Source organism: Dermacentor silvarum, chromosome 11, assembly GCF_013339745.2.
Source record: "Dermacentor silvarum isolate Dsil-2018 chromosome 11, BIME_Dsil_1.4, whole genome shotgun sequence".
Lineage (NCBI taxonomy): Eukaryota > Metazoa > Arthropoda > Arachnida > Ixodida > Ixodidae > Dermacentor > Dermacentor silvarum.
This window is the reverse complement of record NC_051164.1, coordinates 8,425,289-8,451,937: the sequence shown is the minus strand read 5'-3', so window position 1 is coordinate 8,451,937 and position 26,649 is coordinate 8,425,289.

The window sequence follows — 26,649 nt, the reverse complement described above, 5'->3', positions numbered from 1 at the left end:
TCGGACCCAGCAACCACCGCCATGTGTCGCCCCGCAGAGCAAAGACGGCCGTTCGCACGCTCTACACAGCAGTGGACGACACTGTACAATCGCATAACTCCTTTCTCCGGCGTTTGGCAGCTGTGAATCCTGTGAGCAGCTGTGTAAGCTACGTGGCGTCATCACTGCGACGTCGTTGTTGGCATTAGCGCCATCGATGCTTTCGACGTTGGTTTCCACAGACCAACCGAATCTTGGCGCATCCTCTATTGTGGATATGGGCCATACTTTAAGCTGATAATAGTAATTGTCGCTGCATTGTACACCTTGTTTGTGCAGCCAATGCAGCTTTCACGAGCATGACAATGAAGAATTGCACGAAGAATTTTCAAAAACAATTTCTTCTGACAAGATGCAAGAAACAATTTGTTTTTAACTCCCTGATCGCCCTCAGAAACGAGGGCGCACCGACGAACTTTACATATTTTTTGCCTACCAAACAGACAATTTCCCCGCTATCACGTAGTGAGATACAAGGAAAGACAGCGAGTGTCATCTCACCATTTCTCATTGCGAAGTGCTTCCAATATAATGTAGGATCAGTCTACAAAGCTACTAAGTTGGCCACTGGTGTTCTGCTCTTAGAGCTCCGCGATAAAAAAGCAGTAAGAACACCTACAGAAGCTAGTATCATTCACGGACGTACCTATTACAGTGACTCCACACCGCACCATGAACACCGTCCGCGGGGTCATTTCTGATGAAGATTTGATCGAACTGACCGAGAAAGAACTCTTGGAGGGCTGGGCTGAATAGAACATGATTAATGTGAAGCGAATCAAGAGGGGACATCATGGTAAGGAGATCCAAAACAAAGCACTTAATCGTAACTCTCTGTTTTAGTGTGTTGCCCAAGGCCATCAAGGCCAGGTGTACAAAGATTACGGTCAGGCCATACATCCTGAACCCCTTGCGATGATTCAAATGCCAAAGGTTTGGCTACAGTTCACAGAACTGCCGAGTTCGATTGACTTGTGCCAAATGCAGTGCCATTGAACATCCGGCTGAACCATGTGAGAACATTCCACATTGTGCAAACTGGGATGAGGAGCACGCCGCGTACTCGCAGTCCTACCAATACTAGAAAAAATGGGGGAAATCGCTACAATCAAAGTAATAAGGTAATACTTTGTTTAAGATGCATTAGAGTGGGTGTCACACATGGCGAAGAACAGCTTCGCCGAAGTGGCGCTTCGGGGGTCCGGCCCACACGCAGTGAGCCGGCGGCTACGCCCCCTTGGTGGCTGCAGCCAGCGCTGCTCCGCCGTCCCACAAGAATCGATCTCCAGGCTGGTGACGTCAAGGGTCTCGTCCCTCGAGACGAGGCCTTCACGACAAATGCACTGCTCCCAAGAGCGAGTGTGGCGCCTCGCAAGAGGCGACGGACTCGATTCCGGAATGAAAGGCGCCGCCAGCGCCTAAGGAGCGGCCAGAATCTCTCGACCGCTTTAAGAGAAATCTCGCATCACAGGGCCCGAGGAGGTTAACAACAAAGTTCGAGAACAAGTAAAGGACCGCGCAAAGAGCGATGGAACGAAAAATGTTATGCGTAACGTTAAAAGACAGGAAGACAGCGGTGTGGATCAGTGAGTAAACAGTGACTGCCGATGTTCTAGTTGACATTAAGAGAGAAAAATGGAGCTGGGCAGGCCATGTAATGCGTAGGATGGATAACCGGTGGACCATTAGAGTTACAGAATGGATACCAAGAGAAGGGAAGCGCAGTCGAGGACGGCAGAAAACTAGGTGGGGTGATGAAGTTAGGAAATTTGCAGGCGCAAGCTGGAATCAGCTAGCGCCAGATAGGGGTAATTGGAGATTGCAGGGAGAGGCCTTTGTCCTGCAGTGGACATAAAAGTAGTGTGATGTTGATGATGATGAAGCCTTATAGCTCCTGATAAGTAAAGGTTTTATTTCGATAGAATATACATACTATGGCTCACTGAGCTCTCATACGCGGCGAATCCTACTCAGATTGACAGGCTAGATTTATCTCCGATTGCGCCATGCTGCTGCTGGCGATGATTCATTGGCATCTCTTTTGAAACGGGTGGTGACAAATAGTCACCTTGTCTGTAGAGTTAACCAGGTATGCTACACATGCTTTGCATCCTAGCATTTTTGTGTACATGCCCTTTTTTCTCTTCCTTGAACCTTCTCTATCTACCTTGTGTCGTTATCTATGCCTGTAACGGATTCAGTCGTATCAATCTCTTCCCTGCTTTCTGTCCACCATTACTTTAGGCGTCTCTTGCTTATCTCGACAGCTGACCAGTGAATGTTTCCATCCACTAAACGTCCAAGCGCTTCTGGAGTGAGTGAGTACGAACTTTATTGAGGTCCTGTGGAGAAAGAATTAAAGCGGGGCCGGAGGCCCCGCCAATCAAGCGCTTCTGGAATGTCTATGTTATCTACGGGTCTCACCGGGTGAATTCCTTCGCATTTCATTAGAATGTTCTGAGTGGTCTCCGGATTCTTGCTGCGACTATTTGCTCTGGTATGTTTTTGTCCTTAGGCAACCAGAACAAGTCGCAAATAGCAAGGTACTGCCTTTTGTGTTGTCGTACATATTTTTCCTTCTCATTTCTTTCTTCCCATTCTTGCAAATCTCTATGGTTTTAGGGTTTCCATTCTTTGCATCCAATTCACTGTCTCTGTTTCGCTCACTTTGTTTTTGATGACTCCTGGTTGTCTATTTACACTTTCAATTACTCTGTACTTGGCTGCCAACTTCCTTGACCTCTTCCTCCATTCTGCGTCCATGCTTTTCAGGTACAGGTACTTGCGCGCTTTATCCACCCAGTTATTTTCATTCAAGTTCCCGAATATTTCTTCAAAACTAATTTTTCTCTGCTGTTCTCTGACTTCAAAAGCAGCCCACGCATGTCACCCTGCACTGCCTCATTTGTGCTGTAGCGTACATAGCAAGTATAATCCGGCTCAAACAAACACATGAGAATACGAGACAAACATTGCGAAGCAAAGATACACTGGCTCAAGCAAACACATAAACAAACGAGCTAGAATAAAATGTAGACAAAGTCGTCACGCGCCAACGCGTAGTTCACATAAAGTTACATTAATTTCTACACACACAATTCGCACAGCAAGTAATCTAAATTTTAGAGCAGCCACTTGCAGTTCCCTAGTATTTCAATAAAGCATAGTCGACAATATATTGTATTCAAGGTAAGATCACAGATTCCATCAAGATCAACAAGATCAAAGGATAGTTTTCTCACGTTTAATACTTTGAGACCATGCTATTGTGATATTAAGCCTTTTTTCATCTGCAAGCGATAGCACTACAATAATTACAAATTTGGACCGGTGTATTCCTTGTAGGCATGGACTTCCCACACCGCAGTGTCTTTGACACGTCTCAAAACTGCCGTTTTCTCTGGGAAAATAACGACACCCGCACTTTGCCGCGCCACAGCCAATGTTTTCAAAGCGGCTGCGTGCCCCGCAATAATTAGTGTTTCCTGACGCCTGTTCAAACCACCACCAGCTTCTCCTCTTCGTAATTAATCCATGCATTCGCTAATCCACCTTGCCGAAACACCAGGCTCGCGAAGGATTTACGCTTAATCTCTCCGTTGGCATGGCACGGCTAGTCAGCGTCCTGGCACGACTGTCATAACATTGTGCAGCCACGCTTCGAGGCAGCCGGTTCCTGATAACGTTGTCTTAACCGCTTTAGCCAAACAAAGGGCGGCGCTGGCTTTCCATTCCGTATGCCGAACACATTCGTCGCGGCGCAGATGACGACGTAAGCATTGGAATGGTATCCTCGTACGCGTAATTCTTTTTTATATTTTTGTTGTTGTCTCAAGTATAACAACCTGATTCACCATACGAATGACTTAGCTTATTTACGTTTCGCCACACTCGCAGGGCATCGTAAAATCGTGAAAGCTTGTTGATCAAACATCTCATCTCAATCAGTCATGTGTACAAAGTTCAGAAACATTAATTTAAATTACAGCTCTTTTGTCTGAATAGAACACTATCTCCAGAATGGCAAAGGCTGTTTTCACGAAAGATAACATTTTGGAGCTTCCTAGTGCACAAGACGTCATCGGCATCTATCTCATAAATCTCCTAATGCATTAGTAACCGGACTATATATTTCCCGTCAGTTAACTTCTTAAGTTATTTCTTCTTTGCGATGGCTTTCTATTGTTGCGTTCTCAATTTATTTCGTTATATCTTTATTGGCAGAGCAGCCTAGACAGCAAGAATGGTTTCAACGTCATCTACTCATGCTCTTCTTGTTGTTGGTTTTGCAACCATATGCTTCATTTATTTATTTGTATTGGAGAATTCTAATTTTTAGTCGCATTCAAATTACGTTAGAGGGAAAGAGGAGCATTTTAAATCTGTAATGAGCGCCAGGCGTGATAGTATCTACATACAGTGTGTATAAAACGACGCCTTCTAAGAGCAGTCGAAATATAGGAAATATATTCGAATGTGAACAAAAAATTTGCAGGCATCCTGCAACAGACATATCTTACGCCCAAATAAACAATCGCTGAAAGTATTTGAATCCGCCGTGGTAGCACAGCGGCTATGGCGTTGCATTCCAAAGCTCGAAGTCACGGTTTCGACCCCGGCTGCTGCGGCGGCATTTGTACAGGGGCAAAATGCAAGAATACTCGCGCTCTTCAATTTAGATTCAAGGCCCTCAGGTGCTCAAAATATTCCGGAGTCTCCCACTCCAGCGTGCCTCATTATCATATCATCGTTGTGACTCATAAAAGCAGCGAAATTATTTTTTATTTAATTTTGCAGGTACTTGATACCAGAAGCTCATGGTTCCAGAATCGATCAATGAATGAGTAAAATAAGGAACAGGCATTTTCTGTGTCTTTGCGCAGCATAATTTGTAGTACTGTCATATGTAAATGCCGCGACAGGATGGGAGCGGCCACCCGTGAAGGAAGAAGGGAACGGGTGCACGAGGCGCGATCTCGCAGTGTTCGAACCAGGCGGACACTACAAGTACCATGCTTGTCGGAACGTAAATAATGTTATTTTCGTAGCACAGTCTTATAAAAAAAACATTTCTCAAGGACAAGAGTTGTAATGGGCCTGCTGGCATTACATCGTAAAGCAACTTACTTGCAAATTCACAGGTCTGCGCAGCACACGCAGCACAGTCACAGCGCAAGCTGGTGAAGCGGCCCAATAGGAGCTCCATTTTCGGCAGCACGCCCTAGAGGGTCTTCGCGGCGAAGTCTATTTGCGTCGTTTGAACGAGAACGATCTGAACTGTCCGGCCGGCGTCGATAGCGAGCTACGGCTTGCACGCTCTCTGCACAGCGGAATCGTAGAGCCGCGTGCGCAGCTCTAGGATTCGCTTCTTCAGCAGCGGTTCGTACCTTGCGATAAGGCGCCATAGTATGCACTGAAGAATAAACACAACTATTCAGACTACGTGGCGCACATGTCACATCCCTTGACCCGTGGCATGGTACGTTGCCGTTGATGATGATGGTTTATTGGCATCCCCTTTTTTACGGGGCGGTGACAAATAGTCACCTAACCTGCTTGAGTTAGCGACCTCCAGCTCCATGCAACATGCAACTGCTACATGTAACTATTACATGACGGGACACTTAGTGGAATGCAACGTAACTGCAGTGCGAAGTTTGCACGTATCGACGCTACGCGGCGCGCATGTCACATCGCGTGACAAGGGGCACGATTCAATGCTGATGATGATTATGAGGATTTATTGGCCTCCCCTTTGGAACGGGGCGCCGACCAACAGTCGCCCAGCCTCCTTGATTTAAGCAAGTATGCCGTACATGTTTTTGACTCTAGCATTTTTATGCATAACTTCGTTTTCTTCCTCAAGACAACCATTTATCGGCCAATCCCCCATAGCGGTGCCTGGCGACGGATACCGGCGGCGGCGGCGGCCGGGGACGACATCGCCAACCGAAACGGTTATTAAAGTGAGCCCATCACTGATTACGCTGTAAAACGCAAACAAGACACAAATACACATGATGTATATTTTTGCGTTTTTTTTCTGTAGCAATGCTTGGCGCTACAACAATACCTTACGGACAGCATGGGAGAAACTTAACGACACGACCTACTTACTTTTAGAAGTCGCGTTCACTTTCGCTGATATCACTTGGGGGCAAGAAAATGATGGACGAAACGACCGGGTTAAATGTGCCCTTTTTATCAGAACATAGCTCCGGAGCTATAGGAAAAGCAATGCGAAGTGATCAGGCCAAAATACGTCGAAAATCTCGTCTACACGTTTGAAGGTTTGGCAGATCAGGGTTCGTGCAATCTCCGCTCCATCCCTCCTCCAACGCGCGCCCAACAGTTCTACACGCGTCCTTATCGCAGCACCGGCAACGCAAGCTGACGCCGCAAATCTAGCCCCACGACGTCGACTCCGGTCCCTGTCTCTCCTCTGGTTCTCGTTTTCGTACTATTGGCGCCATCGTGGCACGCGGGAGGAAGATTTGCAGTGTGTAGGAAGGCACGCTGAGAAGCGCGAGACACCCGAGCACGTGCGAGTCTTCCCTTTCACACTTGTAAGAGAACGCTGCGGACGCTACGGCGCTGTGGGCAGCGATGTTGCAAGAACCTAGCGTGATTGAGGCAGGCTGAGTAGGTTTGGCCGGCTTAGTTACCGCTCCAGCTCAGCACACGCTCGACCTCTTCCGTTTTGTCTGGACTGGGCGCTCTTGCTTTCGTCAGGAAGCGGTGCTGACTGGTCTTCAGCACGACTGACATCGTAGCACTGGTCGTTTGCTGGTTGTGCTGCACACCTACGCTTGTGGCGATTGTTTTTATTAGTGGTATTCCTGTTGCTTCTGCGGAGCGACCCGACTTTCCAAATGCTCTGCGTCCAGCGCAACCTTCGAATACAATTAGGTGAGTCAGACTTTCAGCACTGCTCTCTTGAATCTTAGTTAAATTGAACATCGGCGATGCAGCTTTCACAGACACTTTGGGGCCATGGATGAAAGAAGAAAAAATATCCACATCAAATGAACATCTTGTAAATTATGTGCCGCGAATATTTGGTGGGTTGGGTATGCGTATTTGATGCATTACATACACTTGTTTGGTTTGGTTTCATTTGGGGAGTTATATGTTGAAGTTCTTGTGGAACATAAGCATTCTGGAGGATTGACCAGGAATAGGCAAAGCCCCTACGGCACATACTGAGCGCCTAAATCAAAGAGAGTAAAGTATATCAAAGAATTTCATTGACAGATTGGTGTTTTTTGGGCAAGCTTGCGGATATTATATGTTCATCTTTTGTGTCGCAAGTTCTACGCAGAATAAATTTGGCTCACTTGGTCGCCGTCCAAATACTACATGAGCCACTTCGCGGGTTCTTTGATCGAAGCTTTGTATTTACGTCCACTATTATGTATACCCAGTGAAGTAGCGACCAGCCGAGGAGTCAGGGAGCCACGTCAAAACTGTAAAATAAACAAAGAAGCCTGCTCAATAAAAAAATTACAACATGACAGCAAGTTTCGCGTTAAAGTACCTACGCGAAAAATCCTACTCGCTATCAGTGGCTCATAACACCTCAAGACGCAAGTTTGTTGGTTGCACAAAAATGTTGATTTCCCTTATGTGTTCTCATTGGTTGGCGCCACGCTCTACGGCTAAACCAGCTATTTGGTCAAAGAATGTAAATGAAGCCAGCAATAAAATGCGAGTGACAGGATAGGAAAGAAACGATACAAGTCGGTGTCCCTCCACTTCACAACGGGGAAGTGTTACCTCCACAATAGTGCACTTCTGTCGATGCTACACCAGAAAGGAGCAGTGCACCTGGATAATTAGCTCACGCCATGCTCGGCAGCCGATCTATAAACCAGTACCGAGCGGGAAGAAGCGGTAATTAAGAAGTGAAAATCGGGATAAGAAAGAGAAGGAAGAAGCAACCGTGTACCTCGAACTCACCAGCACCGATAAGTGCTGCCTACGCAGAAGAAGGGGAGATAAAACAGAGTCGATATTGAAGAAAGTTTGCTTCGTGACTTGACCCGGACTTTGAACTGACGGAAACCTTAGCGGAATAAATTGCTGACCACTTCTTTTAAACAACCAATAGTACCAGACCCCGAACGGTATTGGCAGATCATAGTGCTTGCAATCTCGACCACCCCTTCTCAATCGGTGAGCTGCCAATGCATATGAATGCCTGCAACCAGTGCAAATCTATGGGAAGGAATAGAATTACCAACAAAATGTTCCGAAGTTTACTTGACACTCAGCTATAATAACTACGCGACACCATCAACCACGGTTGGAACACAGGCAAAACACCTGCAGCATGGAAAATGGCCATGGTCATTCCCATTACCTGGTGCATGACACCGCACCAATAGCCAAACTCCGTCCCATTGCGCTGACGTACTGTCCAGGTAAAATTACGGAACGCACGACTATTCTGGCAACTGGACATGGCATATGCGAACGACTCACGAGTAATCGAATTCGGAAACACATCTCTACGCAAGATACAATGTTTGCTCTACAGGACATATACACACGGGATACAGTACCTTTGAAGTGTGCGCCATTAGCTGCCTGGTACATCAAGGGCGCTTTTGACGTCTCCCACGAGCGCCTTCGAGAGATCTCATCGAGACAGAAACTACATAATTACATTCAAAACTTCCTTACCGAGTGCTTAATTTCCGTGAATGTTCCTTCCCACAAAGGGGGGGGGGGGGGCGCAGTTGGGTCTATTCTGTCGCCAACCCTCTCCTCCTTCACTCCCAGTGGCCTGTATTCAGACCTTCATTCTACGAGATACGCTGTACGACACCACTCTCTGGACCTGCAAAGGCTTACCATTACAAATACAGCAAACACTACAATCGGTCATTGAAACCACAGTTCCGTACCCTCATGAAAGAGGGCTCACTCTATACAGCACCAAATCCGACTACATCGTCGTCACCAAGAGGAAAGTTCCAAAGGCTCGGAAAGATCGGCAAGTGATCAGAAAATATCAACAAGCGAGAAAGCCCTAGATCATGGTGCTAGGCTTACAGTTGCATGATGATGGCAAGTCAAAGCAATGACTTCAACATACTACCCAACACTTTCAAGTTCACTGTAGCTCAACACAGTGTCCATATATTGAAAAAAAAATTACAAGACACTAGCTCGAAACCACGCTCCGTTAAATATCTCGCACTATAATGCGTACCGCGCTTACTGCCAAGGCCACCAGGTTTCCAGATACTGCGATGTTTCCTGGACTCGACGAGCTGGATCAACTTCACCGCGAAGCACCATTCACCCACGTTAAACTCTCCACACACGCAGACGCCCTGCTTATGGAGTTGGGATACGATTACCCCCGCACAATCCCGGCCTCCATGGGGGACGCTCGACCCTCGAATATATACCATGGCACCCCACCAAGACGACGCAAAGACCGAGTCCAACACTTTCAGGAAAGCGCACTAACTAACCACTTTGATGCGCACCGTTCAATTACGTTTACAGATTCAGTGGACACCTAGTTCCTGGGGGATCAGAGGGAATCAAGTGGCACGCCTCACAGCGCGTGTGCGTATTTCAGGTCTTCCCCTTTGATGGTCGGATTAACTGAACCATTCCGAATTACTTTGATGCGTTCCAATCGGAGCGCAAGTTGATATGAGATGCGTACGAACCAGATTTTAACGTAATCCATCCCTCTCCATGACGCGACGCAACGCGAAGCGGTCGTATTAGTTCGAGAAAGAATATAACATTGGAATATTTGCCTATGGCATCATTAGTAACAGCAATATGTTTCAGTTAATTGACAGAAAGGAGATTATTCATCACAACCTAACAAAATTTTCACTACAAAGGAATCTATTTCTGCCAAAGTTCGAACTAATTGTGGCCCTCAAACGACTACTTTTTCGTTGATTAAGCTACGGAATATCTTACCTTATGAGATCAAGACTAAGCCATCACTTTCATCATTTAAATGAACACTTACGTCAAACATTTATTTTTGGGCAGTTGACAAGCACGAGGTCGCGGGATCGAATCCCGGCCACGGCGGCCGCACTTCGATGCGGGCGAAATGCAGAAAAATCACCCGTGTACTTAGATTTAGGTGCTCGTTAAAGAACTCCAGGTGGGCCAAATTATTCCGGAGTCTCCCACTACGGCGTGCCTCATAATCTGATGGTGGTTTTGGTAAGTAAAACCCAATAATTTAATTTTAATTTTGACAATAATTTGCAATTAGCGCCACATATTCACGCGTCATTGAAAGAATTTAGTGTGTACTTACGTTCCATGTTGTATTCTGAATAATCAGAATATTCATCTTTTGAATATGCCTTGTTTTATTAGCGTCTTTTTTTAAGCAATTGATCTGGTTGTTGCGTTTGTTTTGGTTAAAATATGTTCTTGCGTTAGTATTTATTGGCATTTTGCGTTCTTCTTGTATTGGCGTTGCTTTACAATGGCTCTTGTGTGTTCGCTTGCTTGTTTTTGCGTAATTTATTATTTGCACGTTACCCCAGTTTTTGCGATATGTACTAAACACGATTATGAAAAGGCATTTGGTTCAGTGCAGATACCAACAATCACAGAGTAATTGCGTAATCAAGGAGCACAGGAAGCATCCCTGAATCCACAGCTACCTTAATTTTCCACAAGAAAAGTAGAAAAATACCTATCAGGAAAGAGGTCAGGCAAAGAGCATGACCTCTGGTGCATGACCTCAGATATAGAGCGGCGCGCGCCGCTCGGTCTTGGTGGATGGAATGCAGATTGTTGGAATTGGTATTCCACGTAGAAACCCTCACGGATGTCCGGCGGGACGCGCTCTGTTATTGCGATAGAAATTATATTGACGCTCCAGGAGAACTTCCGCAGTCGTCGTCAGCGTCGCCGTGAAGTTCCGTGTAAAGTGCACAAGCGATAAGGGCATGGCCGCGCGCCGTATGCTGTAGAGGAGGCTTGCGAGGGTGCGAAAACAGCTGGCTTGTTGCGGCGGCGTCTTCCTATGCGTGCAAGGGGGGGGAGTTGTCCGCACGCTGCGTGCGGATGGGCGCAATACCTTCTCTTCTACTACAGCTGCGGAGGCTGAGCGCGGCGGCGCACGTCCTATCTTGGAGGCAATGTGCGCTGTGTTCTCGCGCCCCGCACCTGGTTTGCGTTCAAGCGAGAGGCAGCAGGAGGAGGAATTCACTCGCTGCTGCCGCTCTTCATCTCGCCAGCGTTGTGACAGCGAGTGTCCGCGGTCATCGAGTAAGATGTGTTCGTGTTTGTTGTGCGCGCGCGTGACAACCTCCTTGTTAATTTAGTTTGTATATATATATAAGCGAATGTTTACAAGCGTATACGGCCGATGAAACTACTATCCTTACTTCGTATAGGTGTCCAATAATTTGTTATCACCGCCCAAGGGTGATAGTGAGCCTTTCCTTTTGGCTCGCCAGGTGCGCTTCTTAGTTGGTGACGGGGATGCCAACCTCTTCTAATTGTTTGATAGATATTTCTGGCACTACGTAGCCCAATCGCTTGCTTATATAGTTTTCGGTTTAGGGCGTTAAGATTGCATGTCTCGCTCTCTTCCTTTTAAGCATGTCTCGTTGTGGGGGAGTGTGAGTGCGAGTCTACTGGTGATGACGGCTCCACTGATATTGATCGCATCAGCCTCTTTTAGTCCGTGCCGCCTGCTCGTAATGCGGCGGATGAGATGAGAGACTTGTGCTGTCGATCCGCCTAATGGCTGCAGGTTTGCGGCGCTCATTCCGTCGCTCCGTAGCCCAGGTATGCGCAGTTGCTTCACTTTCAGAATGGGCGTTCCTTGCATTTGGATGTCGACCTCTCGTAAGCTTGTTGCTTGTGTCCTCGTGATTTCCGCCGTAGCGTGATGACCACCAATATCTTAGGGTCACACCGGAGGCAGCACTACCAGACCAGTTCATGGCGTCGGCCACTGCTTGTAAGGCGTCCTGCTGTTGCACCAGGGAGCCCTCACTGGCCCAGACTGTGATGTTATCCGCGTACATAGTCACATCCAGTACATAGTCATGTCATCCAGTACATAGTCATAGTCACATAGTCGCCTGCACGTCATACCGTAAAGCGGTATGACGTGCATGCGGAGATTACACTCATACCCAAGCCGGGAAGCCACTGCATCTAGACGGACTGCGACCCATTTTGCTCACGGCATGCCTGTGGAAGCTGTACGAGTATGTCTTACTAAACCGCCTCAGCAAACACCTCGAAGAAGGACGGGTGTTACAGACGACCATGTATCGCTTTCGAGCACAGCTGTCGATTCAAGACGTACTTTTCTAGTTAAAAAAATTAAATTATGGGGTTTTACGTGCCAAAACCACGTTCTGATTATGAGGCACGCCGTAGTGGGGGACTCCGGAAATTTGGACCACCTGGGGTTCTTTAACGTGCACCTAAATCTAAGTAGGTCATGGCTTTTTCGGGGAAGATCACAGCTCCTGTAGATCCGTCAAGAGTTGTCGAGACATCAGTGTAAATGTGAAGGTGGTCTTTGTATGTCTCGCGCAGCATGAGTAGAGCTTGAGAGCTGGTGACGAGAGTCCTGCTTTCGTTTGAATCCCTGGTGCCGAGAGTCGAACTTGTGGGCGAGCCAAACACCAAGGAGGTGATAGCAGCCTCTCGGCAGGCGTGTAATCTTGAGGGAGGCAGTCACGGTACGTCAATATCACCTGGCAAAAGGAGGCATTGGGTCGGTCTTTCGGCAGCGTGGCGAAGTGATGGAAAGGGGCGCGGGCAATGTGCCTGATGTGTGCTCTCAGCACTTCCAATGTCATATGAGTTCGCGCTGGGTAATCGTGGGCTATTGCAATTGTTTCCGCTGTCGATGTGCATCGTGTCAATCCAAGACAAATCCTTAGTGCCTGCGCCTGAGCACTTTCGATTGTGCGGATGTTGCTTCTGCAGGTATTGCTCAGTACAGGTAAGCTGTACCTCAGATATCCGAGAAACAGCGCCCTGTAGAGTTGTAACATTGCGTGTACTGACGTTCCCCATGTTTTTCCTCCAAGAAATTTAAAAATGTGTGAAATGGCCGTTAGGCGTTTCTTCAGGTAGGCCACATGAGGACTCCAGCTGAGGTCTCGATCAATGATCACCCCTAAGAATGTATGCGTCCTGGCGTAACAGATGTCTTGCCCATTGATGGATATGGCGTAGGACGTCATTGGCTTCCGCGTAAACGCGACCAGCGCACATTTCTCAGGTGAAATCTGGAGGCCTTGTTCGCTAAGATACGCCGATATTGAAGTCGCGGCTTTTTGAAGCCTCGCGCGCACCTGAGGACGTGTTACACCTGACGTCCACACGCAGATGTCATCGGCGTACATTGATATCTGGACAGCACTTGGTATGCGTTCCACGAGACCGACAAGAACAAGGTTGAATAGTGTGGGGCTCAAGACGCCACCTTGGGAACACCGCGGTATGTGTAGTGTTGTGAGGTCGGACTGTAATCGGTCTGCACAAAAAAGGACCTCATGTGTAAGTAGTTGCGGGTCCACCGGTAGACTCGGCCACCAAGGCCGACCGATTCAAGAGCGTTAAGTATGGAGTCATGAGCAACATTGTCACATGACATTACTTTTCAGTGGCTCTCAGGCCACTGCGGCATCATGGGCAACGAACAGGCCGATGAAGCTGCTAGGAAGGCTCACGAAAATGCTGTGAAGGAACCCATTCCACTTTCAAGAACCGATGCAGCAGCAACGCTTCGTATACTCGCGCGTGATGCCACTCGCTCCATGTGGAACACGCCAGGTTTCCGGTATACTCGACTGCACCGCTTGGATCCATACATCCGCCTACATATTCCATCTGGACTTTCCCGAATCGAGACAACTGCTCTCTGCCGACTGTGGCTCGGAGTATCTTTTACGAATGCGTTTGCTTGCTGCATCAGAATGGCTGACAGTGCTACCTGTAATAGTTGCGACAGCGAGGAAACAATCGAACATATCTTGTGTCATTCTCCCCGCTACAGCTCCCAGAGACAGACGCTCGTGACGACGCTGGCGCGCCTCGACGACCAGCCGCTTTCTGAGCAGACGATCTTAGAGTGCCGGCTGACGCGGTCTTCACACCAGAAGGCGATGAGCGCACTGCTGAGGTTCCTCCGGACAAGCGACCTGCTTGAACGACTGTGACACTCCTGAGTTCCTTTGTGTCTGTGTTCTTTTTTTTTTTCTGATCACCCTCTGTTTCTATGTGTGTGCATTTTTCTTTATCTTTTCTGTCTCCCCTTACACCTTCCCCAGTGCAGGGTAGCAAACTGGATACCTACCTTCCGGTTAACCTCCCTGCCTGTCCCATTTCATTTATCTCTCTCTCTCTCTAAATCTAAGTACACGGGTGTTTTCGCATTGCGCCCCTATCTAAATACGACCGCCGTGGCCGGGATTCGATCCCGCGACCTCGTGCTCAGCAGCCCAACACCATAGCCACTGAGCAACCACGGCGGGTCGTACTTTTCTAGTTAAAGGAAGACATACACGAAAAGATCGCACCCAACAATGTTGATAGCCTACTGGCGCTAGGCTTAAAGCGGTCCTTCGACAACGTCTCCAACGTAGCAATTCTATAGAACTTTGGCAGCACGCATTGGCGGACGGCGGACATACACCATACAACCTCAGCTGGCGCATGGCCATGATAGGGCTGGGCTACCGCAGATCGCGAAGGCTGGACGTGCCACAGGAAGGCTTCCCGCATGACGAGGTCGTCTCGCCGGTGGCCTTCAACCCAGCCTGGGAATGTCTCCGACAATTGTGCATGTGATCTCTAGCTTATCAGAAAAAATATACTTTATCATTTACTGTTTTGAAGCCAAATCTGTCAGCACACAATCGTTCAGTATGCCAAATATTAAGTTGCCTTCTGCATCAGCAACCCTTGACGGTAGCATTGCAACAGCCTTTCACAGTGGCTGAACGCAGGCGACTTTTTTTTTCTTTTTCATGCCATGAAATTACAGAGCCCATAGTTGAGTCCTAATAGCAACAACACCCTCAGTAACTCTTTTCTGTCCAATCAGCTACAGTGCCGGGCCTGCAACCTCGCAGGAACCTTTCTTAATGAAGTTTTTTTCCGTCCGTCCATTATGTAAAGGTAGGGCGAATCTGCCACATATTCTATGGGCATGCTCGAAGGCGGCCCCTTTCGAGGGCCGCAAAATTCCAAACCAGCAGCAGTGGGAGACCCTGCTGCTCAGCTCGGACCAGCAAGACCAGGTCTGGGCCGTCCAGCTAGCCGAGGCAGCCGCTGAGACCCAGGGGAGCTCGGCCGTCTGCTAGGCGGAGGGAGGCTGCGTCCGCCCTCGTGAATTGCTGGCACCAATAAAAGTTGAATCTCTCTCTCTCTCTCCGTCCGTCCGTCCTTCCAAAGCCCGCCAGCTCTTCGAAACACTCAGCGCGTGCACCTCATTCATGCCACTTTGTCGTCTTCTTTCCTTATGACAGCTCGCGCTTTGAGGCGCCTTGTAAGACTGCACTATCTCCGGGACAAGCCCGCTTTGCCCATTACTTACCTCGTAGCACCTTACGCTGCGTATAAACTGTGAGACGTCGGTCATCCTTCGTGACCACCGAAGTTAATCAGGCCTTAACATTTATTCGCCCAAGTACAAATACAAATGTCAACGTCAATATACCACATCAAATACCCATATGAACTATACAGCTGCAGCGAAAAAAGATTAGCACAAGTGGCCGATGACCGGAGCAGGGAAATTGCGGTATGCGGTGCTCTTGTTCCCGTGCACACTGGTATCTAAAGTGCCACATGGTTGATGTTTTAAAGCGGGGCGGCCTGGCACTCCAGTTTTCGGCGCGCTAGGGCACAACAGCGTCGCGTGTCGCAATTTATCTGATCGGGAGATCGGTCACTTGTGCTAATCTTTTTGCATACATAGCACGTAGTAGCTGATGACATCACAATCCGTGTTTCTCTCGCTTACGCTCGTCCACTACCCATGTGGAACCCAACGATCGCCGTAGGCTCGCTTCGAACGGCCGGCGTGGAAATCCTGCCATTACGTGGTTGTCGTCGTGCTGCTATCCTCACAAACACGCACACTCGCGACACACTGCTACTCAATTTATAGGAACACCTAGCATCGTTTTGTGGAACCCCACACAATGTTGGATTGCAAAATCATTCGCATAAGATCCCGCAGTGCGTGGGATCCGCACAATTCGGTCGCTGCGAACCTGTGTACGCGATCGCTGCATTGAGTCTTTATTCTGTTATGTTCCATTTGGTTATACAGACAGCACACTATAAGAACATATTTCACAAAGTCAGCTTTCAGCGAGCGCCTACCTTTCACGCAAGAAGCTGGTTCGGGGACTCCATCGCGTCGACCGCGCGCAATGGGCGTTCACTGTACGTATTCGGTAAAGAGATAGCACCTGTAAACTATTCTGGGCTTTCTGTTTGCCCAATTTTATTATTTTGACCGTAAGAAACTTCCCTCGCTTGGAGAATACTTACAGAAATGACCAGGAGGGCTCCGGGGTGTTTTTTTTATTGAGCGCCGGCAGCCAAACCTACGAGGAGCGCGCCGCGTTATCCCTCACACTACGCAAGCGAGGCGCTTCCGACAGATGGCGACTCCGTTACTCCTCGCTCCCAATATAGGGATCGTACTGCATGGATCGGAAGTTTCTCGAAGGTTATTGATGGTTCTATCCGCTGTCTGTTGTCACCGAACCTTGTGTAATCTGACTGCATGTATGCGCGACCCGAATTGTGTAGTACTTTCTGGAAAACACGCCGGCACCAGGGATTACTCTTGAACCTTCGATGACTCATGTATAAAAGCCGACGCGCTTGACCCGCTGATCAGATTTCGACGCTCACCGACCATGTTAGCCGCTATTGCTGTACTTCGAGTGTAACTTGCTTTTGTGGGCACATGCTCGCCCAATAAAGAATCAGTTTCATCATTCACTGTGTTACGACTGTTTCCTTCACCGTCACTACTACGTGACAATATAAGATGATGCGACAATGGTGGCGTTGTCGTAAACTGAACCTTAAGTTTTTGCTATGGCAACAGCTTCGCGGGTGAAACCCTTGTCGTCAATCCAGGTTCAAAGTCTCAAAGTTCTGTGGTGTTTCGAGGCGGTGGTACGGTGTTACCGCGGCGACGACTCCCCTTGCCCTCGAATTGATTTGCAGGAGAGTAGCCTGCACGCTCTGTTGCTTCGGCGCACTCCTACTCGCAAAGAAACAAATGGCCTACCTAATAAAACCGCGCTGCGCGTTTTTCGCCAGCGAAAAACGCGACGCGCGGCGACCGCCCGCGTTGCCACCGACGCGCGAGCAGCCACACGAAAAAATGGAGCGGCGCTGTGTTTTCCGCGTCGCCTGACAGCATAACTTCCAACGACATGAATTGCCTCTGTTACCGCATATGTATTATGCCCTTAAAATTACGCCACACGACAATAAAAATAATATTCGTGCAATTAAACAGCAACATTTTCTCCTAAGTTTATTTATCAAACACCTATGTGGGACACCCATGTGCACCCATGTGCACATGGGTGCACATGAATGACACCCACGTGCGATGCTCTTTGGCGTAGCTATCGTAAAACGCACTGTAAAAAAGAAAAGAAAAGAAGAATCAAACGCCAATTGCCCGCGTGTCGCGTGCCTTATTTGTGCCGAGTGGAATTCTGTTTTGGTTACACGTAGTATAGTTCCAGCAACTAACCAGCTCATCTGACAGCATTCGTTGCACTTAGACACTAAACGACCGAACAGTTGTTCTACCCTAAAATTAATACTCATAGAGCACTGGCGAGACGTGATCCGTTGTGTTATTTCGCTTGTTTATGCGCTTTAGTGAGTCTCATGAAATTAGTGAGCACACGATGCCAAACTGTTATTGTTGATTTAGTTTTTTTCGTCCTCTTTCTGGTTTTCTTTTTTCTGAGGGGGGGGGGGGGGGGGGGGCGGCTGAAGTTCCCCGTAATGAACCGAACATCGCAACTCGTCTCCAAAAAATTAAGGAGCCTAAACAATGGTCATCGCAAACCACGTCACACTGAGGACATTTTCAGGTGAAGAGAAAGCAAAAAAGAACAAAGGTGTGTTTGGAGGGGGGGAAGAAGAGGAGTGGGGGGGGGGGGGCTCAGTTTAATAAAAAAAGCGATGCCTGGCCTTCAGAAATGCAAATATATGCAGTGTGTGCTGACAGCGGTTAGCGGCGTTTAAATCCTCGCGGTGCGTGGCCGGTGTGACTCAGTGACGCTGCTGCGCTCTGCTGTCAGGAACAATCCGCACTCTCTCGCTGCTCGCACCGCGTTTTAAGCCGATTTGAGCTCCTCGCCGGGCTTAATTAGGCTCGTGCATTCAAAGCCCGATCTTTTCAGCTTCATTTTATACTCCCGAGGGAGAAGCGCGTGTGTGCTCGGCCTCTCTCTCTCGTTCTCCGTCACCAGCACTGACATGTTTATGTTATGACGTGTTTAGCGGTGCATAAAGTGTATAAACGCGCATGAAGTGTATTGCTTGTCACAGTGTGTCCTACAGGAGAACCTAAGTAGAAGTACATATGCGCATCTCTTGAAGTAAGAAAAGCCGGTGCACTTAACCGAGATTTCAGTTTGGAATATCGGGCATCGGCATATGGGCGAGTGAGCAGTGCGCAGAAGCCTGTACGGCTGGTCTAACGTTCGATGCACGGCCGTAAGAGTGTGGAGAGCGCATAGCAAGGTCGCGAACGCGATGCACGGCTCCAGACAGCGTTAGTAGAGACCAGCGGAGCCCCCTCTCGGTGGCTGATATTTTTATTTATTTATTTATTTATTTTACAATACTGCAGGCCCTCCTCGGGCCCATGCAGGAGTGGTTACAAAATGAGATACAGTACAAAAAAGGAGAAAAAGAGAGACAAGTGAAACCATTGTATCCAAACAAAGAACATAAGCACGCACAAAAGTGAACATACTCAATAAATACACACACTTTGCTTAAAGGAGCGGTTCGCGTACAAGCAGGAAAAGCAACGTCAAGGATACAGCTATGCACCTTTCTGAGCACCTTTCTGAGCTATGCAGCTTTCTGAGCAGGAAAAGCAACGTTAAGTATGCAGCCACAAGAGGCTGCATATGGAATACAGATAACATCAGTCACTTTACTACCAGTCGAATTGCAAATTCTGAATACTGTCAATAAATGCATTGACAGATGAGCAGTTAACAGCATCGATCAGAGGGTAGCATGTTCCAATGGGAAATGGCGTGTGGGAATAAAGAGTGCTCGTGAGTGTTGTTATGACTCGGATGGGGCCGTATTGATTTATTGTGATTATTTCGGGCGGAAAGTCTGAATGGTGCTTGAATGTATATTGCTTGTGGTATATGATAGCAACCGTGATAAACTAAGTATAGAAATTTTAAACTAGAAATCATTCTACGTTGAGCTAGTGGTTGAATGTTAGCCTTGACGTGCAGGTTCGCAGTGCTTGCTTGACGCGAATATTGCGAATATATGAATCTTAATGCTAATGTCTGTATGCGTTCTAGTTTGTCGGTTAAATACTTCTGGTGCGGAGCCCAAATTGAGTCAGCATATTCTAAATCGGGTCTGATGAGGGTTCTGTATGCATTTAATTGAACACTAGGAGGTGTGTTTCTGAGTTTTTTTAGAAGAACTTCTTGCTGGGCGAGTTGGTGCATAGCTGTATCGGGAAGTATTGCGCTCTATCCGTTTACGTCTTTTTCCTGTGTTTGTCCGTTTGTACGCGCAACGCTTCCCGATACATCTGAGCGCCTTGTTATATATGTTATTTATATGAGGTTTCCAATTTATTTTCGTTGTAAGAGTGACCCCAAGATATGTGACTTCATCGCATTTCCTGAGTGGTATGTTATTTATTGTGTACGTAAACTGAAGCGCATTTTTCTTGTGTGTGAAGGAGATCCCAACACAGCGTTAGTAGAGACCAGCGGAGCCTCCTCTCGGTGGCTGATTTCCCCGACAATGTTCCGCCCACGTGGGCGGGCACCTGACGTACGGTGCGAAGTTGCAACTCTCCAGAACCAGTGGAGTCGGTGTGTGCTTACGGGGTGATGGCAAGTGCCATCGGCATCGACATGGTCTAGTGCAAACCGGCGCTGTCGCACTTTCGAAAAAGCCGCAGGGCACAAGTCTATAAGACGTCATAAGTGATGTCTGCAGAGCTCTAAGAAAACACCATGACATCAAACTACAAGTAAAGCGCTTGTGTCGTATCGAGTCATCTTGCGTGCGCTATGCCTACATAGAACATCATCAACTACCAACAAGCAGATCTCGCCGCACTGGCTGTCTAAGAAACTTCATGTGCGATTAAAGCGAATAGCTTTCTTTGCCTCTTTCACCCATTTTCGTCGTTGGTGGTCGATGGTGGGACTCCGGATTAATTTGGACCACCTGGGGTTCTTTAACGTGCACCTAAATCTAAGTACACGGGTGTTTTCTGCATTTCGCATTCATATATCCTTAAGGGCAACAGTCCGACGCTCTCCCCATCAGACCACATTTAGATTGGGCTCTCTGACAGACATGTTAAAACACAAATGCCACACACTCGGCTGGAGAAATAAAGCAGAGTGCGGGGGTGACTAGGCACGCGGACGGCATTGGCGATCGAGCCGCTCAAGCCTTGCGAGTGCTCTCGGAACGGGCACACTTCCAAACCCCTCGTTACCATCATTTTTTTTTGCACACTAGGAGCATCACAATTACGCTCTCTAAGGAACCCAGGGGAAAAGCATAATTTGCTCGAGGAACAAGTTAGGCAAATATTCAATTTACTAGCAAACTGCCATCGACTTCCGAAAGGATTGTCATGTAAAGCGTAAATAATATGTCCTAGACCCAAGTGGTGCACCTCGTGTAACGGATGCAACTGGCACTGGTGCAGCCATTGCAGAAGAAGTACTTGGGAGATGGCGAACAAGTGCAGCTCACCGCGGTAGGCAACACGACTCGTGTGCTTCACCACATGTCGGATGTGCAACATGGGCGCCTGCTTTACGTTGAAGCATCACGTGTGCGATTGCCCTGATCTAGAGGCTACTCGGGCACACAGCCATGCTGATGGGAGTCTCAGTAAGCACATGGCTTTCACTCCCGCCGCAAGCCAATGCTACTCGTGTCCAGCAGTCACTGTGGAATTTTGCCCGTGAAGCAGGAATCTTCGCGCGGACATAATTTAATCAGTTTTTTTACTCCACTCTTTCTCCTAACATAGGCCAACATGCCATAAACAGCCATAAGAATCTAAACCTTAATTTTATGGCTTGCGTAAATGTGCGCGCGCGCATCCGACCGGGGTTGATGTCTTCTCTCACACAACGCCGCCACGCACGCTGTACTCGTAGAGCCGGCTATATACATATGCGCGGTGTGGCAGCCAACATCTACCAAAGGTAAGAAAGCGGTAGCCCCCTTTCAGTTTTAGTTTATTGTCCATTCAATAGCAATGATTATGTAACACATAGTATGCAGACGAGGGTCCCAAAGTCAATGAGTGCAACGGGACCGACAGCTATCGTGGCTGTAGGGTTGCGCAAGCGTCATGTATGACGCAAGGCCGATGTGTGGGCTCGGGAAAATGTGTACCGCGGCCCGCTGGCACATCTACCCTTTCTCTGACCACTCAAGCACAACTTCGACAGGATTCGGCTTCTTAAAGATATTACCGTATAGGTGAGAGAGAAAGAAAGACAGGAAGGTTAACTAGCTTGCACCTGGTTTGCTACCCTACTCTGAGAAAAGGGGGCAGAAACCAAAAAGAAGGAGAGGGAGGAGAAAAAGAACAGGTGACGGGCACGGACACATTGTCTTCAAACAGCTTTTTCTTGTCAGAAGAGGGACAGTATGCGGAGATATCCTGTACGGTGTCCTCGCAATCTGACGTAGTTCAATGAATGATCAGTTTATTTTCCATATGTCTAAAAATACATTTCTGCAAGAACACCTGGACCCCTTGCAGCGCTGTAAGTTATGGACCTATCCAAATATCACAATACATGATTCACTTCATTTATTGCACCTTAAGGGCCCGAATGCATTGTAAGGAGTGCGTAGATCGAGTTTCCAAATACAATACAATAAAAAGCAACTGGTAGCAGAATTAACAAAGGAAATTAAGAAAAAAGGTAACAAAATGAACACAGACAAAAGATCACCGCCCAAGCACTCCGTACAGATGGTTAACCAGCGAAGCTGAAACATGCAAACCCGGTGTTTCATCATCATCATCAGCCTATTTTTATGTCCACTGCAGGACGAAGGCCTCTCCCTGCGATCTCGAATAGGTGAGTGGTAAAATGAGCAATCGCAAGGAATTGCGGGGCGTGCCGTCTGCTCGCAACTTCCGGTTCGATGGACGACGCGCCCGACGCAGCGGCATGCCCGGCGCACGGGTTTTTCTGCGCGGTTTCAACTGCCAGTCGTGCGAAGCTTTCCGTCCGCTTTATCGACCAGCAATGACGTACCATTCATGCAGCTGATTTCTAGCTTTCATTTCACTCTGGGCGCGACGATGACTAGCCAAGAAAGGCAAGGATATGCTTTTATTCATAAACGAACTTTGGTTTTCGTTTCGGCAGCCTTTTTTTGTTTCTGACAGGTTTAGCTCTGCGACATTTGCCGCTGCTTCTACGCATCCTCACTGACTGCTCCGCCTGCGGGTCAGTCAAACAGATAAAAAAGTTATCTGCACTGGACTGGACAAACTTGATTTGGGTCCTGCAGGACGCGCTTAGGGCGTAGTGGGCGTCTCCCACGTAGGGACAGACAGGCAATACCTGGCGGCCGCTTCGTGGGCCTGCTGGACGGCCCATTGCTGGTCGGCGAGAAGCGAGCTTCTGAGGGACTTCTCCCACTTGTCCGAGGTAGAGTCGGGATGAGCGTTTCTACACTCCCAGAGCATGTGTGTGAGTGTCGCCGTGTATCCGCACGAGGGGGACATGAAAAAGTTATCCTTATCCGATAATTTATCAAGCGTATAGAAGCATTACTATAGAAAACCGGGTGCTGAGGTGATGGCTACAGCGGTCTGGTAAATGCTGCTCTGTGATCATCGCTGTAACCGATATCGTCGGTAACGGCACAGCTAGCGTAATTAGAAATTGAAGTGCTGAAAATGTTTGAAAACGTTGCGCGTTGTCAACTGCATTTCTCGGTCGAAACTCGAGATTCATTTGAAGTGGTACGTAGTTAGAAGTTTTCACATTTTTGTCAACTAAATGGAGGAATGGCCGTATCGCCAACATATTAATAATAATAATAATTTATTTCTGCCTCAAGCAATACAGACAGAGGAGCTGCAGAAAAAGCTGTCCTAAACAGCTTGACTTGGCCGCATCCCGGAAATACAAAGCAGCAGCGACAGGCAATCTCATGGCAGAGACATGACGGCTTCATGTTTAAAAAAAAAATTTAAAAAGTAACACTATAGCAAAAACATAAGACCAAACAAAATCTTATCTGCACTTATATGTGCACAAACCAAATTACTTCGTCAGAAGTGTGATTACACATATTTAAGACAATCGTCAAATAACATGCATGAAATAACAGCCCGAATAACAAAGAATAATAGACACAATATAAACAGAACAAAGAAAACATCCTATGTTAAGCTTAACTGTATTTAAAGATTACTCAATGGTGCATTCTTTTACATATGAATTGCATATGGAACGTACATCTCGTTGGGTAAACAAGTTGATGTTAGCAGATTCGTACGCGTGGAGAAGGGAAGGAAGGAAGGTGTGTTGCTCTTTCCCCGTATTGATGCGTGATGTTGGCACCAACCAGTTTTCGGGGTGTCTGAAAGGGTAATTCTTTTATTGCGATAGCAATTATATGGACACTCAAAAGCAGATTTCTGCCGTCGGCGTCGCCGTCGCCGTCGGCGTCGCCGTCGCCGTCGCCGTCGCCGTCGCCGTCGCCGTGAGGTTCCGTATGACGTCAATGGAGATGAAATCGTGGCCGCGCGCCGCCGAACGCTGTATGTGCGAGTGAAAGGGCGCGAGGGACGCGCTCTTTCACGGGGAGTGAACGCACGGCGGAGAACAAACGCGCGTTCTGCGCCGTGCTTCGTTAAGGGCTGCAGAAGTAGGCGTCTCTTTCCTCCTTTACAATCACCATATATGTAGAGCAAACGCGCCTTCTTCCGATGCGCGAGAGGCCGTGGGGGAGGGGGGGAAGGGGGAGGGAAGGGAGGCGACGTTTAAGGCCCAACCGCATGCACGCGATTTTCGAGCGACAGCGACAAGCGACGGCGACGAGCGACAAGATTCGTTGTCGCAGAGGGTCCTCTGTCGCTGTCGCTCGTCGCGTCGCCGGTTTCTGGCCAGCCAGAAAAGATCGCGGGTCGACCGGAAATGCGCACAGCGACTTCCGGCGGTTCTTTAGAAAATGGCAGCATCCACGCCGCTCGCTTCGTACTAGAGTGACTTCGTACTGACATTGCTTTCTGCGATTGATCTCCGCCTTCACGTCAAGAACTAAAGGGTAAGATCAGCCTTCCCATAGTGAAATCTCACGCTGAGGTTGATATTTGTTCGTTTTTTATTGATATCGCTTGTTTGTTTTGGTACTTAGGCTTGCCATCGAACCCAACCCAACTTCGTCGTGAGCTTGCTGCAACGCATACTGTGCCATGACAAACATGGAAAAGCACGCATTCAGCGAGCGTCTCATTGACGAAATTGAGAAAGAAAGAGTGCTGTGGGACATGGCCAGCCAGCTCTACAAGGCCAACCATTTGAAAGAAGTGGCGTGGCGTCGCGTCGCAACTTCAATGGGATGCAGCGGTAAGCTCAAATTAACACAGATAAAAGCATGCTTACTATGTTGTGTGTGTGTGTAACCTGTTTTAATTCGCGCTAAAGCATATTCAGGTGACTGTCGGTAAGTGAGACACTGTTTTCGTACGATTGACATCAAGTGAATCGATATTCATAGTAGGTGGTGTTTTGAAATGGCGTGCATCGGTTCCCTCTTGCTTTTATTAACCAACCCATGATTGACCAAAGAATAACCACTTACCCCTCTTGATACGTGCGTATTTCATGCTGTGAATAACAAACGCGCCATCATTTCTGCAGTGGGTGAAGTGAAGGCCCGATGGAAGAATCTAAGAGATTCTTTCCGTCGGGTCTTTAAAGCGCGCAATCCCATACCGAAGAGTGGTGCTGGGGCCGAAGACGGCGAGATCGACGATTCGGCCAAGACTTGGCTGTTCTACGACCGCCTGCTGTTTCTCAAGGACACCATTGTCGGCCGGCCGTGAGTACCGCTTTCACGGCATTGAGCATCAATGCTGCAATGTATGGCATGCAATTTAAGAGTCTGTATGCATCCATATTCACATTTGTCATAATCGATATCGAGTAAAAAGAAAACTTCTAGTTCCCGTTTCATTTCGGCCTCGGTGGTATGTATGTTATGTGCTTACCAGCCGCGCGAATGTGTTGCTCCCGTGCTGTATCGCAAAAGCAAACATGTTACATCATGTGTGCATGGGAAGTACGAGTTTGAAAAAAAAAATCCCGCCTGTTCTTGACATTTCTTGTCCCACTCTTAATTTTTTTTGTTTTGCAATGAAACCGTTAATTTGGCCACTTATTCTGTCATTTGCTTTCCATTTGGCATGAAACGCAAATAGTTTTGCTGTAAGCTGAATATGTAACATTTGTGTGCAACTGCATACTGTATGAAAATTGTGCCCTGACAGAGCGAGCAGAATCACACAAATTCTTTATGTGGGCACATGTACAGGTGCAAAATAATGTCTTCGAGGCACATGCAATTTGTGTGCATTCAGTAGCAGCACCACAACTTTGTCCAAGCATCCATTATAGTCGATTTCATTGCCAAAGAAGTCGGCGGCCATTGATAGCAGTCACAATGTTGAATATAACTGTACCGAGAGTACAGTGGCACTCTTGGCACAAATTAATATGTATGCGGGTGTTTGCAGTTGCTCAGTGACAGAAGAAAGTAACAGTTATAAGGCATAATGTAATATAAAAAACTGGTGGAACATGCTGCTTTCACTATGTGCACTAGACCTTGCATAATAGTTTGCTAATCGTTTACACCTTTAGCATGAATCGTGGATGAATGCATCAAATTTTGCTTTTATGGGCAAAAAAAATGCAACATAAGACATTAGCTGCACAACCAAAGCAAGAAAAGAAGGCAGGTTTGTTTGTGCATCGAAGAGTGCTCTAGAAGTGCGCCTTCCTGTTCTGTGTTTGTCATCTGCATTATACCTCACAGCTGTAACTTGTTGCTTCCCTTTTATTTGCCTGGGCAGTAACTGTCCAGAGGCTGCAACTGCAGACTGATCAGACTGATTGTCAGGCTTGAGTTTACTAATTCTGTCCGTTCCAAGCGCAGAACTCTTTTAGACATGTTTTCACTTCATCTGGTAACCACATCTGTTTATTAGTATTCTTAGAATCTTGTGTGCTTTAGTGTAGGCTCCCATTTCTTTTTAGATATTAATGTGCAGGTAATTTTACCTCCATGCGGCAAAACTCC